Genomic DNA, 20,343 nt, shown 5'->3' on the forward strand with positions numbered 1-20,343 from the left:
CATTCTCCCAATGTAAATGCAGTATAATTCTTAGATCAATATTGATTGTAACTATTTCATAGCTGAGTCACAAATTCAGGCCCAGGGGCTCCTGGGCGGCTCAGTCAGTTAAGCGTCTACTCTTCATTTTGGCTCAGGACAGGATCTCATAGTCTTAGGATCGAGCCCCGTGTCAGGCTCAGCACAAAGTCGGCTTCGATTCTTTCTCTCTCTCTCCCCGTCCCTCCCACTCACTCTCTCCCTCAAATAAACAAACACAGTCTTTAAAAAAACAAATTCAGGCTCATCTTGGTTTCCTCTCTTGGAGGATAACTTGTGTTACTACAGCCAACAGGTGCCTGCTTTGCAGCTGCTGCGGCCAGGTGACCTGCATCTGTCACCTGGTAACCCCTGAACCTGCCTTTTGGGCCTGTCTTCACCTCTGGGCTAGCTCTTCCCATTTGGAAACTGGTTTTTCATTTAGAGAAACTTTCTTTCTTTTTGTTTTTTTAAGATTTTATTTATTTATTTATTTATTTATTTACTCATGAGAGACACAGAAAGAGAGAGAGGCAGAGAGAGAGGTAGAGGGAGAAGCAGGCTCCATGCAGGGAGCCTGATGTGAGACTTGATCCCAGATCCCAAGATCACACCCCGAGCCAAAGGCAGACGCTCAACTGCTGAGCCACCCAAGTATTCCTGGGAAAATTTTTTGAATTATTAGGTAGCTTGATCCTCCCATTTTCTTCCTTGAACTCACTGATGAAACTTCTGAGCAGATCCTCCGGTGTCCTCATCGTTTCTTCCACATCGAGAGTCCCTTTCTCATTGCTTCCTTTTCTGTGAGGTGTGTCGACTTTTATGGAATTTGAGGATTTGTATCACAGTCTAAGTTTCCTGGCTCTATTTGTTAGTAGCAAGTTCACTCTCTACAGCCTCCTGTGCCCTTGGAGCGTCCGCCCATCTCCATCTCTCTGTCCTGCTTGGGGCATGAGGGTCATACACACTGCACACGCCCGAGTGACCACAATTGTGCAGCTGGTTGTGGATAGTTCTTGTGCAAGCTGAATCCAGATCGTGATTAGAAAACAATGTTCTTTATTCACAAGTTTATTTGCTGTGGGGAAGAGCTTGCCTTTCTTGAATAAAAAGCAGGCCTAGAAAAAAAAATTAAATAAATAAAAAATAAAAAGTAAAAAAAACAAGCCTGGGACTTTCCTGCTCCCTTTAAAGTTAAAGAATGTTCTTCTGTCACTTTAAGTCACAAGCATAGGATCAGTTCAGTAATGGGAAGTATCCACTTCTTTATAAAAATGCAAGTCTGATTTTGACTTGAACTGAGAACTTCTCAGTGTCCCTGAGCCCCACGGCGGTGGGGCAGGAGGTTCAGGGCAGCATCTTCTTTCTCTGGCAACAGCACCGCCACGCGGTCACCCAGGCTGTGAGAGCGAGGACAGAGGGGGAGCAAACTTTTCCCTGAGCTGAGCTGGTTTTCCAGCCTCTGGGCGCTCTGGAGCAGACAGGCCCTTAGAGCCCACCGTCCAAAAGGCTGAGCTCCACTCTGCTGTCCTCCCCAAGGCATCCTGTCCCGATTCTGCTGCTCCAGGGTTCCTTGGCCTGTTCTGTGTGTTGCTGCTTGGGTGCCAGCTCTTGCCCAGATGCTAATAATTCCTGTACTCTTGAGCAAGGGACAGGCAGGGCTGGGTAGGGAGAGATACAGGTAAGGCGCCATGGAATCAGGCTCACAAAACAAAATCCCAAAAACTCTGAGATGTAGGGAAACCAGAGATAAGGGAACAAACCAGACCACCCTGCCCTAGGTATGGGTGGAAAAGATATATTTTTTATGACAATTGCCTGGGACCAACAAAGAATAACCAGACCCCAAAAGGAAACCATTAAAAATGGTATCACCAGTCTTCACTCAAAGCAACTCATCACAAGAATGATAAGGCCACAGGCTCCCTGGTCAGTTCTAAATAAAAGACTGGGGACATCTTGGTGGCTCAGCGGTTGAGCAACTGCCTTTGGCTCAGGGAGTGATCCTGGAGTCCCAGGATAGAGTCCCACGTCATGCTCCCTGAATAGAGCCTGCTTCTCCTCCCTCTGCCTATGTTTCTGCCTCCCTCGCTCTATCTCTATCTCTCATGAATAAATAAAATCTTTATATAAATGAATGAATGAATGAATGAATGAATGAATAAATAAATAAATAAATAAATAAAAGACTATCTGTGGAGGCCCATGTTGGCAGCCCTGTCGGGACCCCTCTCACTCCTGAGAGACCCTCTGTATCCTCACCTAATAAACTTCCATCGTTTTACTCACTCTCTTTTATCCGCGAGATTCGTTCTTCAACTCTGTGAGACAAGAACCAAGCTCTCCCCCTTCGCTATTGCCCGCCTGCTTGCCAGCTTCCAAAACTCTGCCACTGGTGCTGAGTAAGTTTTATTTATTTTTTTTTTAAGTTTTCTTTTTATCAGGCTACATTTTTCAGAAATTGTGCTTTAATTTTATTTTGTTTGTTTGTTTGTTTTTTAATTTTTATTTATTTATGATAGTCACACACAGAGAGAGAGAGAGAGAGAGAGAGAGAGGCAGAGACACAGGCAGAGGGAGAAGCAGGCTCCACACAGGGAGCCTGATGTGGGATTCGATCCCGGGGTCTCCAGGATCACGCCCTAGGCCAAAGGCAGGCGCCAAACCGCTGCGCCACCCAGGGATCCCTGTGCTTTAATTTTAGAGAGATTTTGGAGGCAATGTGTAAATGCTTGTGTTCAGTCTACAGAGTTTAACAGGAAATCTGATCGTTCTTCCTCAACATCTCAGCATCTACCAGTTTCATATATATATTACATATTCACAATAGATTTTTTAAATAATGAGACTACATGCTCTGGTTTCTCTGTGTACTTGCCTTTCTCTTATTTAGGGGTGCAACTTCTATCATTACTAATTTTATTTTTAGTGTAGAATGTTCAGCTTTGAAATTTCATTACTTTGTTTTTTGCTTTATTTTTTAAGAGATTTTATTTATTGATAAGAGACACAGAGAGAGGGGGAGAGACATAGGCAGAAAAGAAGCAGGCTGCTGCAGGGAGCCTGATGTGGGACTCCAAGATCATGCCCTGGGCTGAAGGCAGGTGCTCAACCGCTGAGCCATCCAGGCCTCCCTGTCTTATTACTTTAGAAAAATACCTGCTGGGGCACCTGGTGGCTCAGCAGTTGAGTGTAGGCCTTCTGCTCAGGGCGTGATCCCAGGGTCCTGGGATTGTGTCCCACATCGGGCTCCCTACAGGAACCTGTTTCTCCTTCTGCCTATGTCTCTGCCTTTCTTTGTGTGTCTCTCATGAATAAATAAATAAAATCTTAAAAAAAAAATACCTGCTACTATGACTTCAGCTAAAATATTTGTAACTAAAACTTTCTCCTGTCTTTCTGGTCAACCCCGCTTTTTCAACTTTTATTAACCTCTCAACTGTATCTCCACTTACAAATTATTTAAAAATCCACTTACAGGGACACCTGGGTGGCTCAGTGGTTGAGTGTCTGCCTTTGGCTAGGGTCCTGGAATTGAGTCCTACATCGGGCTCCCTGAGGGGGGCCTGCTTCTTCTTCTGTTTCTCTGCCTCTCTCTGTGTCTCTCATGAATAAATACATAAAATCCTTAAAATAAAATAAGAAAGAAAACCGTATGCTCAGAGCGGGCAGCATTGCTCGCGTCTCTCACCTACACCATCATCTTGAGGCAAAAATGCTCTGCACCTTTGGGTCATTCAGATGTCTGTCTTTTACCTGCAAGATTCGTCTCCAAGTCCCTAAGTTGCTGTCCTGTGACAGGTCAGAAGGGTCACCCCAGCCTCTGTCTGAGCCCAGACCTCAGTTTTACACGTGCATCAGATGCTCATTTCTAGCCACCAGTTTAGAAATCTATTCTCTCTCCCTGCTTTATCCCTGGGCCCCCAACTCCCCCGACCCTAATACCCACTGGGCGCTCAGGCCAGCACCGCAGGCCTCCTCCCTGTGCTGAGGATGTGTCCAGGTACAACCCACCTGCTGGCATATCCATTACCAGACTGTCAGCAGCTTCCTTGACAGAAAGTGTACCTACTATAGAAACGTGACTCGGACGACTGCACATCATGAACAGGTACTTTTGTCAATTTGGGGAGGGGGCCAGGGGTGGGACACGGGGTGGGGGTGCTCATCTGGAAGCTGGTGCCTGTTTCCGACATGAGCTGCAGGCTCTGCTGAGGTGAGTCTATCTCTGGAGGCGACTGTCGCTTGCCCTTAGATGGTGGTGTGCGGTCCCCCATCTGTGCTGTCCATTGCAGCCACTGCCACCCCTGCGTGACAAAGTGGCCTGCGTGAAGGAGATACGAATCCCATTCTGTTAACTCCAAGGTGGCTTCTAAGCAGCCACAGCAGCCATGGGGACAACACGGTCCTACCCAGCTGGTGACTTGCTCTGGTAACAAGAGATCCTATAAGAGAAAAGCTGTTCTGTGTTCTGGAGGTTTCCATCTTCCTCCTTTGATCTTGACACAACTGGATCTGATTTTGATGGAAATAATTCTGGGTTGGTTTTTTTTTTAATAGTCTTGGCTTTATGAAATCCTACTCTTCAGACGGTAGCTTCTTGGTTAAAGCTGGTGGCCTCTTCCAACAGTAACAGAGATCACAGGCATGACCAACACACACACTGGTCTTCCCGCCTCCCTAGCACAGAGCACAGACCTCGCACTCAGCTCACGCCACCCTTCACCCCAACCTCCCTTGCCATACCTGATGGCGCTTGCTAAACCCACCTTCCAGCTGTTCACCTGATCCCACAGGATCCCACAGGTCTTGTGGCTCCCCAAAACTCTTCCCCTCACATTCAGGGCTGCACAAAACCATGCCCCAGTTTATCTCCTCCAACCTGGGTCCCCCAGCTGCCAAACAGGAAATGCTATTTTAGTCAGAATTAGTGTATTTTGAGAGTCTAGTTGTAATGGAATCGACCTTCTCTTATTTAAGCAGAAAGGCTGCATAAAACCATATTAATTGGGCAGCCCAGTGGCTCAGCGGTTTAGCGCCGCCTTCAGCCCAGGGCCTGATCCTGGGGTCCCGGGATCGAGTCCCGCATCGGGCTCCCTGCATGGAGCCTGCCTCTCCCTCTGCCTGTGTCTCTACCTTTCTCTCTATGTCTCATAAATAAATAAATAAAATATTTTAAAAAGAAAAAGCATATTAATTAGCTAATAAACCTGTGGAGAAGGCTGAAGATTAATGAGCCGCCAGGGTGAATTCTCAAAGCCACAGGACCAGGCTGCTGCTAGTGGAGGGCTTGCTCCCAATGCAATTCGGCTCTGGCCCCTGGGATGGGGAAGGTGCCTCTTCCTCCATCTGCAGAAGCACATGTGCCTTACAAGGCCCACGCTCACCACGAGGGCCTCCCTCACTCGGTTCCCAGTGAAGACTCACACGGGCCCATCTGCTTTTGACCCTAAGTCAGCTCAGGGGCGGTGGGAAGAGAGCTGGGGAAATGCAACCTGAAGCAGATAAGGCTCTTTTGCAGGTGCATACTTAATGCTCTTCTGCAGGCTCTGCTTACCTCTGAGCTTGCCTAGCACCTTCGGTCCCAGGAACATGCATTCCCTCTCCCGAAGTCTACCACCCTCAGGAGCACGCTCATCTCACGACCTGGGGGTTGATACGTGTTTGTTAAAACTTGAGCCCCTGACCTCACAGGCATAGGGTGGATGGGTAACAGCCAGGAGGATGCGAAATCCATAGGACACACGGGAAAAGCGTTCCCCACCAGACACGGCCCCTGGAGAGCACTCGCTTCTCAGTTTTATGGGTCAGTTCCAATCTGCATGTATATGTAATAGGTGCGTAAAACATCCCCATCATATACGTAGTACGTATAACATATGCATGATTTATGTGTAGATTGCCCACCCAGATGTCGATCTCTGGGGAAAACACTTTAATTTGCATTCTCTACAAACCTAGTTCTTGAGACATATGTGTAAAACCCAGGTTTGACAGAAAACTTTGTGTGGATTTTATTGGGAAAACAACCAAAGTTAGGAAGATGGATCAGAGGGCTGTAACATGACTGGCTTGTCCTTTGACTGGGCTCCACATTCTTTCAAAGATCTCCATCTCTAAAATCCTCAGCTTCCTAATGAAAGGCACCTCAGAGACCTGGGATCGAAACATTCAGAGACATGGCACGAGGCTGAAAAGCACACCTGGCCCAGCAGACACAGGACAAGTGATGGTCTTGAGAAAGTCATGGACACCAGAAGGCCGGTGAATCTACGTGGAAATGAGTCCTCCTGTTTGGATGAGAACCTCCTCCCCAGGCCCCTGTCCCTGCTGCAGCCGGCGCCCAGCCCCTGGCAGATGCTCAGCACTGCTGGTCCAGGCCGGAAGAGCCAGGGCAGTGGGTCCTCCAGCTGTGAGCATGGTGGGAAACCCCAGCTGGTGATGGGCCAGAGGCCAGGGAGGCTATTTTATGCTTCATTACATCTGACAAGGGCTCCAGAGCTTTCTTCAAATGGAAGCTCCATCTGAAGCCACAAGTTCCTGAAAGTTGCTTACTAGGGAGACAGACAGCCAGGAGAGATGGAAAATCCTCCAGGCGCCCAAGAGTGTCCGGTTCTGACATGAAGCTGGGACACCATGTTTCACAGGAGGTAAAGCTTTCTGGAGGTTGATCAGGAAGGTAGGGGAGGTGAGACACTCAACTTCACGGGTTGAGTTCATTTAACAAGGGGCAGAAACATGGTTTCCCGTGATGCTTCTCTCCATCTGGCCTGGCCTGAGGCCCATTCTGTTAATGCAGCAAGAACAGAGTGGATGCAGCAGGTGGTGGGACTCTTTCTGTTGTCCAGCTGTCATGTGGGCCACATGCTAACCCTTGCTGGAGACGGTGGCACATGTGCCAGGGAGTCAGGCTGGAATCTCCAAGGGCCCCACTAGACTGCGAGTCAGCCTTTCTGACCGAGTCTCACATGGATGACACTACCTGACACAATTTCCTCCTAATTTTCTTCCTAAATAAGATGCTTTTCTGGGGTCTCTGGGGGGCTCAGTCAGTTGAGCGTCCAACTCTTGGTTTCAGCTCAGGTGGTGATCTTGGTCATGAGATCGAGCCCCACATCGCTTCCTCGCTCAGCCTCATTCAGAGAGATTCTCTCTCTGCTTCACCCTCTGCCTCTCCCCTGCCTCGTACACTCTCTCTCTCTCAAATAAATAAATGTATAAATCTTTTTTTTAAAAGAGATACTTTTCTGATTTTGAACAGTACCATCCATAACATTTTTCTTTCTTTTTCTTTAAACATTTTATTCATTTGAGAGAGAGAAAGCATGAGCAGGGGGAGCAGTAGAGAAAGAAGCTGACTCCCCACTGAGCAGGTGGGGCTTGATCCCAGGCTCCTGAGATCATGACCTGAGCCAAAGGCAGACGCTCCACTGACCAAGCCACCCAGGCCCCCCATTTTTCTTTCTTTTTGTGGATAAGGTTGTTTTTGAAGTACTTATTTTCAAATTTTATGCTAGTATAGACCATCAATATTCAACCCTCACTTCCATCGGGAAGCACACAGTGGCCAAGGGCACACATTCAAGCAGTGCAGACATGGACATGTCACCAGGCTGTGACCTACCTCTTTCCTACTAGGGTACAACGGTGTGAGAGTGACATCCTGAATGGTATTCTCTGTTCAGTTCTTGTTAAAATAATTGTTTACCACTTAAAATTACTGAGTCACAAACTAAAGACCATTAGCTTTTGTAATGAATGGCCCAGGATGCACCTAGGCTGGATTGCTACACAATCACACATCCAGATGCTGTGCTTGAGATGGGAAAGTGCTGAAGGGTGGGTGGGGAGGCGGGTCCCAGTTCCCGGGTGGCCTCCCACCAGCTGAATGCCTTCCTCCAGACACTAACCTCTATTGTTTTTCTCATCTGTAACATGCCGGAGGTTGGGATTCAACACAGATGATCTCTAGGTCTTGCAAATTCTAAAATTAGCAGAATTTTAATTTATGGGGAGGCACTGTGCTGGACTATGCCCCGGATTATGCAGGTTTTCCTGGCAGCACTGTCACGGGCTCGCCACCTTTCCTGGGCTTGCTCACTGCCACCTGGCGGTTCTTCAGTGTCCACACAGCTCACCTCACCCCTTCCTTTCTCCTGACCTGTTCCGAACCCCTCATGCAAGAACTCAAGAGAATCTGGTGGTCAGCGATAAAAAGCAATTTAAGGCTAAATGAAGTGTGATATTTTTCCCAGCTCAATAAATCGAAGATTTATCCATTGTACTTAGAGAGTGGATTCCCAGAAGCAGACATTTGCAATTTAAACTATTATGTGCACGTTTAAGAAATAGGTAATTGCAAATAATTGTCACCAATTCTGCATTAGAAATCAAACAGCAAAGCAGAGAGAAGGTAGAAAGTCAGCAGGACGTCAGCATTGTCGAAGTGCCCTCCGTAGACTGGACAGTAAGCCACGCACCGTGCTCACGGGGCCTCGCTCAGACCGGCAAGTCCAGACACACTCCCACCTGTCCCTGAGCCAGAAGGCAGCGCTTCCACTACAGCAGCAAACTTTCACCAGATCAGGAACCCCAATTGGACCCTTCCTTTGCTTCACTTAGAAAATGCATGTATTTTTTATTTATTTATTTATTTATTTATTTATTTATTTATTTATTTATTTATTTTTAGATTATTTATTTATTCATGAGAGACATGGAGAGAGGCAGAGACACAGGCAGAGGGAGAAGCAGGCTCCCTGCAGGCAGCCCGATGTGGGACTTGATCCCAGGACCCCGGGATCACAACCTGAGCTAAAGGCAGACGCTCAACCACTAAGCCCCCACCAGGTGCCCTGAAAATACACCCTTTTATAATGAGGGTGAGAGATTATGAGTGCTCTGGGACCAGAACCGTGTCTCACTGGTCTGTCTGATGGACACACACACTTTACTCAAACTTCAAATATGCAACCACAATTAGCGAGAGGTGTGCTGTAATGATTGTAACTGTGATCATCATACCTGCAGGCTGGGATAAAGCCACCAGACAAGGAACTCTGGCAGGAACACCTAGAATGATGCTGCATGAACAGACACCAAGTAGCCTTTTGTCGGTGGAAAGAAGCTGAACGTTTGCATGCGTTATCTGACTGACTACAGAACTGCATTTCCTGCCGGCTCCATAAAGAACAAACTTAGATTTGACACCAAAGCAAAGGAAACAAAAGCAAAAGTAAACTGTTGGGACTATACCAAAATAAAAAGCTGCTACACAGCAAAGGAAACCGTCAACAAACTGAAACGTCAACCTACCTGATGGGAGGAAACATTTCCAAATGACATATCCAGTGAGGGGCTAGTTTGCAAGAACACGAATAACTCCTACAACTCAAGAGCAATAAACAATCCAATCTACACAGGGCAGACGGACAGAGGATCTGAACAGACATTTCTCCAAAGAAGACATACACATGCCTTACAGACACAAGAAAAGATGCTCAACATCCCTCAACATCAGGGAAATACAAATCAAAACCACAATGAGATACCACCTCACACCTGTCGGAATGGCTAAAATCAGTAAGTCAGGAAACAACAGATGTTGGCGAGGTTGTGGAGAAAGGGGAACCCTCTTAAACTGTTGGTGGGAATGCAAACTGGTACAGCCGCCATGGCAAACAGTGTGGAGGTTCCTCAAATTACTTAAAAATAGAATTACTCTATGATGCAGCAATTCCACCAGTAGACATTTACCCAAAGAAAACTGAAGCACTAATTTGAGAAGATAAGTGCACCCCTATTTTTTTTTAAGATTGTATTTATTTCTTCATGAGAGACACACAGAGAGAGGCAGAGACACAGGCAGAGGGAGAAGCAGGCTCCATGCAGGGAGCCCGATGTGGGAATCGATCCCCAGACCCGGGATCATGCCCTGAGCCAAAGGCAGATGCTCAACCGCTGAGCCATCCAGCGTCCTCACCCCTTTGTTTATAGCAGCGTTATCTACAATAAGCAAGATTTGGAAGCAGCCCCATCTATCGACAGACAAAGGGAAAAGGATGTGGTATATGTACATATGGAATATTACTCAGCCGTAAGAGAGGATGAAATCATGCTAGATGCAATACGTCAGAGACAGACAAATGCCCTGCGATCTCACTGACACATGAATCTAAACATACAGCAAACCTGAGCTCATGGGTAGAAAACAGACTGGTGGCTGCCAAAGGTAATGGTGGCAGGGGGGTATGGGGGGTGACACAGGTGAGGGGTAAAAGTGCAAACTGTCAGTTCCCTGGGGACGCAATGGTGGCTAGAGTCAGTATTTGTGTGTGTGTGTGTGTGTGTGTGTTTTTTAAGATTTTATTTATTTATTCGTGAGAGACACACCGAGAGAGAGACAAGCAGAGACACAGGCAGAGGGAGAAGCAGGCTCCATGCAGGGAGCCTGACATGGGACTTGATCCCGGGTCTCCAGGATCACACCCTGGGCTGAAGATGGTGCTAAACCGCTGAGCCACCGGGGCTGCCCAGTATTTGTGTTTGATGGCTTCTTGGCCTTTTGGCTAAGATCAAGGGTAGTATTTGTGTTTGAAAGTTGCTAAGAAAGATCTTTTTTGTTCTCACGGCTGGAAAGAATGTCTTCTGTATGGTGATGCTAACGAGACCAGTGGTGCCACAATATACACAAATATGGGATCACGCTGTACCCCCAAAACTGTTGTCAATATATATACCAACAATATATATTGTTGACAATATTGACAATATATATATTGTTGTCAATTATACCTCAGTAAAAACTCCTGCTGTATGACACAAAAGGCTGTACATAGTCAATGTATACAGTTTGACAATTTTTCCTCGTTTTAAAATTTTTGTGTGTACAGACCCATGAGTCGTGAAGATCTGCTGTCTTTCCGCTTGTCCTGCATTTCCGTGGCAGTTCCCATGTGGTTTTTGACGCCTCCAACGAGAATATTAAGGTCACACCCTGGAAGTGTGGCACAGGGGGAGAGTCTGTAACCCCCGCGGTGCAGGCTGCCCGGGCAAGAGTCCGCAGGTGCTACAGCGGGGAGCCGATGAGGGGCTTCCAATGGCACGTCGGTGGTCAGACTTCTCCACACAATAATACACACATTTTATTCTGCAAGGCACGATGGCTGAGCTGCCCCAGATATGTTCCCTATGAGGATAAACCCCTCTTGTAGGCAAGTCATTTGCCGCAGGAGCAGGAAACCCTGGAGCTCAACCCACAATCCACAGCCACCCTGCACGCAGGGATGGACGAGCTGCGGGCTCGGCCTCCTGGGCCTTCGTTTCCCCAGCTGCAGGATGTGAGCATTGGACGGGAAGATCCCCACCTGACACGTGTTCTCCCTCCAGGACCTTCCAGTCCACACGCCCGGGAGGCCCCTGGATGAGTAGCTATGGAGCGATGTACGCAGCTCAGGATTTTGCAAAGTCCCACAGAACTTTCTCTGGATGTCCTGGGCTGGAATCTGGTTGGCGGACCGTAGGCCACTGAATCTGTGGCTCAGTAGATGGTGGGTGTTCCAAGGAGCCCCCAGGGCATGCCAAGGTAAGGAAGGCTGGCCTCGGTTATCCACGTCCGTCCTCACGCATGTGGACCATCTCCACCCATGTCCCAGGAGGGGTCAGGGAGCCTCTGGAGTACCAGGTGTGGGTGGCTGGTGCAGAGGGTCGAGGGCACACTTACCTCCACTGCACAAAGGACTGTCCTGAGAGCTTTCCCTTCCCTTCCCAAAGAGCTATCAAAGGCAGCTCTTGGACAGCAAAAGGGGAGCGCATGTGTCAGGCAGTCCGGTGATAAACCGCAACCCCAGAAGGGTTGTTGAGGCCCCAGTGACATATCCAAACCAAGTGCACTGTGAAACCGTTTGGTTAAAGACTTTTTCTGCACAGCAACTGTGATATGTCACTTGATCCGTGGCGCTCCTGAGGACTTGAGTGTGTGGAAGCAGCGATTCAGGAGAGACCCCACTGATCACTGTCACCTGGGAGGCGTGAATGCGGGGAGGGGGTGGGGAGGCAGGCTCCCAGTCGTGCGAGGGCCTAGAAGGGTCACAGAGCCACCAGCTGTGCTGGGTCTGGGGACAGCTGTCCATGTGATCAGAGGACTCACCTTTAACAATATTCTTCTGGGATGTGTTCCTCGTAAATACGAAGGGATCTCCATTCACACAAAACTGACACAGGGTACGGAGAACAGGTTCTGCAGGTGGAGGGAGGTGAACAGGTGGCTGGACACAGGTGTTTTCCCTGTGCCTGGCTGACCCCGGGGCTCCCCATCCATCTCCCTCCTCAGCCGCCAACCCTAAGTCCATCCCCATCCCAGAGCTGAGTAAGGGAGTGATGGTAAAATTGACTGTGTTGGGGTGCCTGGGTGGCTCAGCGGTCTAGCGCCACCTGCAGCCCGGGGGCATGACCCTGATCCTGGAGACCCAGGCTCCCTGCATGGAGCCTGCTTCTCCCTCTGCCTGTGCCTCTGCCTCTCTCTCTCTCTCTCTCTGTGTCTCATGAATAAATAAATAAAATCTTTAAAAAAAATAAAAGTAAAGCTGACTGTGTTGTAAGGCTTTCCCCAGCTTTCTTGAGGTCTGATCGGCAAATATAGAGTATATTTCAGGCACCCACTATGAGGGTTTAGAATACGTGCACACGAGTTGCACCTGGCAAGTGCAGTGACACACGGTTACCTGGGTCCTGGCACATCCACGCTCAGTGTTCCATTCGAGTACACAGCCAAGGACTGCCCACTAATCCCAGAGCTGGAAGTCTGCGATCCCATCCCCAGGCACGCTCCACACCCCGTCTGCTCCTGGGAGCTGGCCCCTTCTCAGCCTTGACGCCCTGCAGACTGTGAGCCGTGAAGCTAGCTAGGTGTGACGGTGGCCCCACCAGCCCGTGGAAGTGTGTGCCCAGGAGGGTGTGCACGGCGCTCTCGGGGGTCATCAGAGCCATAGACCAGGTATCCAGGCCCACGTAAGGAAACACAGAACTGGGGGACCCGGTGATTCCTGAGCCCGCACACTCCTACCTCACACGAGCATGTGCCCACCACTCACTTGATATGGAGGTGCAGAGACAGCACTGCTCACGGTGCTGCGTGGACGTGCACCCAGGTGGAATCCACGGCACAGCTGAGGGCTTTCTGCTCCTGCTAAGTTATAAAGCCGGGTATTTACCTATAACTTGTAGGCAATGTATCTGTTCTACCATTCAAATTTCTTTCGGGAGATGTTATGGGTCAAAATCCAAACAAAGTGGGACACCTGGGTGGCTCAGTGGTTGAGCATCTTCCTTTGGCTCAGGGTATGATCCCGGGGTCCCAGGATTGAGCTCCACATCGGGCTCCTTGCAGGAGCCTGCTTCTCCCTCTCCCTGTGTCTCTGCCTCTCTCTGTGTGTTATTATAAATAATAAATAAATAAAATCTTTAGAAAAAAATGGTTTGCTTTCTGCCCATACCTGTCCCTCCTCCCTCCACCCTGTCCCTTCATCCACCCTCTCCTCCCTCTTCTTGTCCTAGGTCTCTGTGGATGTCAGCCTCACTGTTCTCTGCTGCGCACAGGCTTCCCGCCAACAGCTTCTGCTCGTTCCTTAGAGCAGGACCCCAGAAGAACGGGCACCATGGACCTTGTGCTCATAGGCTTGCAGGCAGAATGTCACTTGAGGAGAAACCAGCCAATGTCCCAACCAGACAGAGGCCCCTGTGGAGGAATCTCCAACGACCCTGACCACCGGCCCTGGCCTGGCCAAGGGGAGCGCATCCCCCCCGGGGGCAGATGCAAGCATCACACAGCTGTGGCTGTGCAGTCAGCCTGCAAACTTCACAGCCAGGACCCGGCATCGGCTTGAGCCACACAGCATGATGGGGGAAAGAGCAAGATCGGTCAACACAGAGAGAGGGCAAGGACTGCCAGTGCAGTGTGAGAGCATCGGGGATAGGCTCCCCAAGGCAGGTGGCATCTGAGCAACCCTTGAGGAGTTCCTAGGAACACCTGGGATGGACTTGAGGACATCCTCCCCAGGCCTGGGAAGGGAGTCCGAGTGCTTCCTTCATTCTGAGGGCCCGATGAGAGCCCCTTCCACCTTGGATGTCTGGCTGCTAAAATGACCACGGGGAGATACTTTATCTTTTTTCAAGGGAAAATTCATCAATATGTCACAAATGTAGAGCTCATTGTTTCGGTATAATCCATGGTTAAGGTAGGAATTAGATACCCGTGAGCGGGGATCCGTGGGTGGCTCAGCGGTTTGGCACCTGCCTTTGGCCCAAGGCGCGATCCTGGAGTCCCGGGATCAAGTCCCACATCAGGCTTCCTGCATGGAGCCTGCTTCTCCCTCTGCCTGTGTCTCTGCCTCTTTCTCCCTCTATGTCTATCATGAATAAATAAGTAAAATCTTTTAAAAAAAAAATAGATACCCGTGAGCATGCTTCACCCACGTCCTCCATTTCTGCCCAGCCACTGTGTGCATGGCTCCCAGAAGGAGGGTTTCCAGCTGTTTGTACCATTTAGGCAGAGAGTTGGGCCCAACGCCCTGTCAGTCCTCGTGAGTGAGGTAGAGGCTTCCTCACTGAGTGGACACCAGGAAACATGGGTCTGCACCAAGGTGTGAAACCGATATTTAAGCAAGTGGGAAATCCTGTAAGTTTAGAAATTTTAAAATGATTAAATCAAAATAGAATCAACTTATAATCTACATATTTTACAGAGATGTGGAGACTAGATTTACTGGGCTAGCAGCTCGGGCCTGGGGAGTGATGTCAGTTCCCTTTTGTGCGGCGCACCCCATGCCTTCCCCCTGGAGGGTTGTGCCGACACACGTTAGTGGTGTGGATTCCACTGTACCTGGACCATCCATCCTAACATAAAGAAAGCTGGAAAGGGCTACAGCACCTCTTCTTAGAGGGGCATGGGGCCGGTCACCATCCAGGCCCCGGGTCCCCAGCATCTGTTGAAGAACAGGGATGTCCATGGAAACCATCTAGGTGGCGGGAATATTTTGTGACTGTGTCCAGGCTGGTGGCCATGTGTGAAATGCAACCTAGATGACCAAGGAACTGATTCTTTACTCTTATTCCACTTCAGTGATTCTGGTTTGGTTTTTTGGGGGGGTTTTTTTGTTTGTTTGTTTGTTTGTTTTTAATTTATTTGACAAAGAGAGCAAGGCAGAGTGGCAGGCAGAGGGAGAGGGAGAAGCGGGCTCCCCGCTGTGCAAAGTGCCCAATGTGGGACTCGATCCCAGAACCCCGAGACCATGACCTGAGCCAAAGGCAGACGCTCAAACAACCGAACCATCCAGGCACCCCAACTTTAATAAATTTGAATTCCACTTTCGGTGGCTGCACATGGCAGATGGTTTCCACGTTGGATGGTGCCGATCTAGGCCACGGGGATGCAGTGATGGACAGAATACCCAGGTCCCACGTCACGGAGCTCGTATTCAAGACAGCAAGTGGGCCGCTCGGGAGGCCTGGCCACTAGGATGGGGTCAGATCCTATTCTGAAGCCCCCTGGGGACCAGTAGTCATTTACTGAGCACCTGTCTAGGTGACAGGACAGAAATAAACACATAAATGCTGCTCCTGGCCAGAAGCTGACGGGCCATTGGTGCTCCCAGATGAGATGGACAGGTGGACGGGGACCTATCATGGGATGCACGCTTCGAGAAACGTTGTGAGTGAGTGTGGGGCCAGGGACCTGCATGTCACAGCCGTGGTGGCAGCAGCACAGCCTCACATGCAGAGTGTGGTTTGGGCAGCAGTGGCCTCCAGCGGGGCCCAGGTGTCCTCACAGCCACCACATGCATTGGGAGGAAGGAGCATCTTCATGAGCCCCACAGATGCAGAGGAGTCGGGGGTGCCTCAGAGATGGAGCAGGAGGCCACAGGATAGCCCTGCAACATGATCCCGTTTCCCTGGAAGCACTCCGGGTTTGTCTCTCTGATGGGCCCCCAGGGGCCCCCATTTTTCACCCGGTGCAGGAGCAGAGCGGGTCCTCGAGAGGCAATGGCAACCCTTCCCCGGGAAGCTGCCGCTCAGCACGCAATCGGGGTCTTCCCAGACAGGTGCAAGCACAGGTCTCTAGCCCGAAGCAGCTCAGTTAGGGACAGGCTCCGCTGCGGGTTCCGAGTGGCCTACGGGCAGCAGCCGCCCCCTGACGCCGACGCCACCTCCTCAGAGCAGCGCAGCCTCCATGGAAGCAGAAGCCCCTCTGCTGACCGTCAGCTGCTCCCCACGGATAAAGCAGAACAAACGTGAACCGTGTTCTTCGAGCCAGAAAATTCACTCCTCCCCAGGAAAGTTTGTATGTCGGAGAGTTGCTTAAAGAAACACACAAACCTCTTCCTCTTCCTACGCTCCAAGTATGTGTGGCGAGATTCCATGCATTAGAGCAAAATGTGATTTCCCATCTCTGTCTCCATTCACATCACTTTACCTCCGTACAACCCAAGAGTGACCCTGAGGTGAAGTGTGGCTCTGGGTGAGGATGGCGTGTGCGTGTGGGTTCCTGGGTTGGCACAAACATTCCATCTGGTGGGAGGTTGACCATGGGCGTGAAGAGGGTGAGCAGGGGGTACACAAAAAAGCTCTGCATCCTCCCCTCAATTTTGCTGTGAACCTAAAACTGCTTTAAAAAAATAAAGTTTAGGGCAGCCCAGGTGGCTCAGCGGTTTAGCACCTGCCTTCAGCCCAGGGCGTGATCCTAGAGACCTGGGATCGGGTCCCACATCAGGTTCCCTGCACGGAGCCTGCTTCTCCCTCTGCCTGTGTCTCTGCCTCTGTGTGTGTGTGTGTGTGTGTGTGTGTGTGTGTGTGTGTGTGTCTCATGAATAGATAAATAAAATCTTTAAAAAAAATAAAGTCTGTTTTATTTTTTTAAGACTTTATTTCTTTATTCATGAGAGACAGAGATCTACAGGAGGAGTCAGTGGACTTTAGGGCCGGCTCCTTGCGCTCTCCCTGTACCTGGGCCAGCGGCGTCCCTCTGGCTGTCAAATGCCCTGTGCTGCACCAGTAAGATCTTCTACCTCAGTTTTTAAAAAGAAGACACGAGGGGATGCTGGCTATAAATGACCATCTGTGAAACAGCGTCTTCTCTCATGTGTGTCCTTCTGCTTTTCCTTTTGGTTCTAGAATACTCCAGAATCATGGAGGATACAGGAAGGCTCAGAGTTACAGGCAAAGGGGCGCCCTGCTGCTCTTGTCACCTCGTGAACAACGAGTGAGTCAGACTGTGAGCTATTCTGAGTCCGCACATCTTGGATGGTAGGTGGTGCTAAATGTATCCCACGTCCTCATCCCAGCCTTGGAAATCCACCCTTAAGGAGGCAGGATAGGCGGCCACACGTCTGTGCAAGGAGGCAGTCCCGTCCTTGACTCCTAGAGACTGAAATCCTATGAGATCTGGTGTCTAGTATTTTCATTTCACTGTTGAAGATGCTGAGAAGTGCTTTGTTCAGAGACTACACAGATGGAGACGACTACACACATCTCATCTCTATCTGTGTCGTCACTGAACAAAGCACTTCTCAACACTTAGAATAGTTTATCCACTGAGAAATTCCTTGAATGAGACAAAGTAAAGTATCCAACAAGATCATGTACCAAAAGATTTTCTCAGAGGGGTACCTGGGTGCTCAGTGGGTGAAGCATCTGCCTTCAGCTCAGGTCAGGATCCCGGGGTCCTGGGATGGAGTCCCTGCTGAGCAGGGAACCTGCTTCTCCTTCTCCCTCTCCCCAATCCTGCTTACTCTCTCATGCTCTTTCTCAAATTAATAAAATTTTTTAGGAATGCCTGGGTGGCTCAGCGGTTGAATGTCTGCCTTTGGCTCAGGGTGTGATCCCGGGATCCTGGGTTCAAGTCCCACATCAGGCTCCCCACAGGGAGTTTGCGTCTGTCTCTGCCTCTCTCTCTGTGTCTCTCATGAATAAATAAATAAAATCTTTAAAATAAAGAAATAAATAATAAAATAAATGAAAAATAAGATTAAAAAACCCAATCTGATTAAAAAATGAGCGGGGATGGTAACTGAGTTGTTCAGTCTGTTAAGACCTTTGGTTCAAGGGACACCTGGGTTGCTCAGTGGTTAAATGTCTGCCTTTGGCTCAGGGTGTGATCCTGGAGTCCCGGGATGGAGTCCTGCCTTGGGCTCCCTGCATGGAGCCTGCTTCTCCCTCTGCCTGTGTCTCTGCCTCTCTCTCTCTCTCTCTCTCTCTCTCTCTCTCTCTATGTGACTATCATAAATAAATTTTTTAAAAAAGGATTTGTAATGGATGATTGTACTACTCTGGCGTTCATTCTGCATATACCACCTGACACGTCGATGTTTGCATTGTACACAAGCTTCTCTCCACAGAACGTAACCCCGGCGCTTTCTGTGCCCAGTCGGCCCTAAAATCGCCATCCCTATTCAGGCAATGTATCCTCCCCCCACAAGCATCACAACTCTCATCAGCACAGAAGAGACTTTTAAATGCAGAAGCGGGGCGAGGGGAACAAAGCTTCTTTTAAAAAATCCGCAGTGGTTGGGACGCCTGGGTGGCTCAATGGTTGAGAATCTGGCTTTGGCTCAGGGCATGATCCTGGAGTCCCAGGATCGAGTCCCACATGGGGCTGCCTGCATAGAGCCTGCTTCTCCCTCTGCCTGTGTCTCTGCCTCTCTCTCTGTATCTCTCTTGAATAAATAATGTTTAAAAAAATCCACAGTGGCAATGATGACATTAGAACTATTTTGTCTTTTCACCTAAGACCCCTTCAATTACCTGACACCTGCATAATTGCTAAGAAACCTTTTTTTTTTTAAGATTTTATTTATTTCTTCATGAGAGACAGAGAGAGAGAGAGAGAAAGAGAGAGAGAGAGAGAGGCAGAGACACAGGCAGAGGGAGAAGTCAGGCTCCATGCAGGGTGCCTGATGTGGGACTCCATCTCGATCCCAGGTCTCCAGGATCAGGCCCCAGGCTGAAGGCGGCATGAGCCACATGGGCTGCCCGCTACGAAACCTTTTAAAAATGAACCTCGGGGATCCCTGGGTGGCTCAGCGGTTTAGCGCCTGCCTTTGGCCCAGGGCATGATCCTGAAGTCCCAGGATCGAGTCCCGCGTCGGGCTCCCTGCATGGAGCCTGCCTCTCCCTCTACCTATGTCTCTGCCTCTCTCTTTCTCTCTATGCCTATCGTGAATAAATGAATAAAATCTTAAAAATAAAATAAAATAAAATAAAAAATGAAAACAAACCTCATGCCATTGCATGTTTCCTGTGGCTCAGAGCATGGATTGTTCTAGTACTTCTTCCTCCAACTGGGCTCCCACCACATCTTGGGACCTCCTGACTGACACCACCGCTGTCCTGACCACCCATCCGCTCTGGGTTCCTCTCTTCATGCATGTCTACCACTCAGGGCCTTGTTTGACTCCCTGTTGTTCCTACAGAACCAGGCTCCAAAGCCTCAGCACACTCCCAGCCTCTTCCACATAGGCCTCTGATGGAGCCTTTTGCCAGCACCTGGTGACAGCATACATCTATCTTCTCTGGGAAGGCCCTCCTACTCCCATCTGAGTGTCTTGTCTGTGAAGACCAGACCAGCTGCTTGCTCGTCCTGGCTGGAACATGTGTGACATGTGCTCTCTCTGCTAGGACAAGAGTGAGAATTGGCCTGGTGCCTGGCACAGCGATGTGTGGGTTTGTCTCTCTTTCCTATGTGACTTTGCCTCAGCCTCCTCGAGGCAGTTTCCACACCTGTGAAATGGAAAGGATGATGCCAGCCTTACCCGTTTCTCAGTTTGAGGACAAACCCCTCCAAGGTCACAGGTCCAGGTGAAACATGGGTAGCGTGGAATGAACGCTCTTGTTACCCACAGTTTCTCACGACCATGACAGTGTCTCCCTTTCAAGCACCCTTTGGAGTCATGATGACTGTGTACAAAGAAAGGTGACCAACGTGCTTGCTAAGTGACAGATGGCCTTATCTTTAGGCTCCAAGACCTCCACGTTGAACCTCCAAAGGAAGCAAAGCTCTGCAAGCCCCCACGGGTCACAGGGCACAGTGCACTGGCTGCAGGGCCTTCCAACGGAGCATGCACGCTGCCTTTCCACCTTCGACAGGAGGACTTGGCCCTGCCTTGCTGCAGGTCTTCTCTGAGGGTGGAGAGGAGCCCAGGGTGGCGTACGAAGCACCTGAGGACAGAAGAGGAGTCAAGGACTTTCTGTAAAGGCCAAACCGACTCCACAGCAGAGACAGAGCAGCTTAACCAGGACCCAGGAAGCTGGAGATGTGGGCAGAGCACCCCCCCC

General features: G+C 49.6%; 1 pseudogene; it reads left to right on the forward strand.

Moving 5' to 3' along the window:
- Positions 1-10,566: 10,566 nt before the first annotated feature.
- LOC121498410 lies at positions 10,567-10,734 on the forward strand (annotated as a pseudogene).
- The last annotated feature ends 9,609 nt before the right edge of the window (positions 10,735-20,343 follow it).

Source organism: Vulpes lagopus, chromosome 8 (assembly GCF_018345385.1).
Source record: "Vulpes lagopus strain Blue_001 chromosome 8, ASM1834538v1, whole genome shotgun sequence".
In the NCBI taxonomy this organism is placed as follows: Eukaryota; Metazoa; Chordata; class Mammalia; order Carnivora; family Canidae; genus Vulpes; species Vulpes lagopus.